Source organism: Ctenocephalides felis, unplaced genomic scaffold (genome assembly GCF_003426905.1).
Source record: "Ctenocephalides felis isolate EL2017-DRISC unplaced genomic scaffold, ASM342690v1 CF-g0.4_SCAFFOLD_03571, whole genome shotgun sequence".
Taxonomy (NCBI): Eukaryota; Metazoa; Arthropoda; class Insecta; order Siphonaptera; family Pulicidae; genus Ctenocephalides; species Ctenocephalides felis.
In genome coordinates, this window is record NW_020539725.1 from 39971453 (window position 1) to 39971794 (window position 342).

The window sequence follows — 342 nt, forward strand, 5'->3', positions numbered from 1 at the left end:
GGTTCCGTGGTGTAGCGGTTATCACATCTGCTTTACACGCAGAAGGCCGCCGGTTCGATCCCGGCCGGAATCATATTTTTACCTCCTTGACCAAAATAATAACCCAAAATTTTGAAAACACACATATTATTAAAATCGACAGAAAACATCTGACAATTTAATGTGCATATATAAAATGCTTATTTACGCATCCAAAACTATTGCTTTCGCCTCAATCTTGAGCACGATTTTTTGAGCCATCCAAATCGATTCAGTCTATTTATATTCACATTATAATTACATTTTGCAAAATAAAAACATTGAGCTGTACTTTTTGCATTCTTTCTTTTACATTATGCGTTT

General features: G+C 34.8%; 1 non-coding gene across 1 annotated transcript; it reads left to right on the top strand.

Annotated features, from left to right (window-relative positions):
• Positions 1-73, top strand: Trnav-uac. The gene has a single exon. It is a non-coding gene; the product is annotated as a tRNA-Val (tRNA).
• The last annotated feature ends 269 nt before the right edge of the window (positions 74-342 follow it).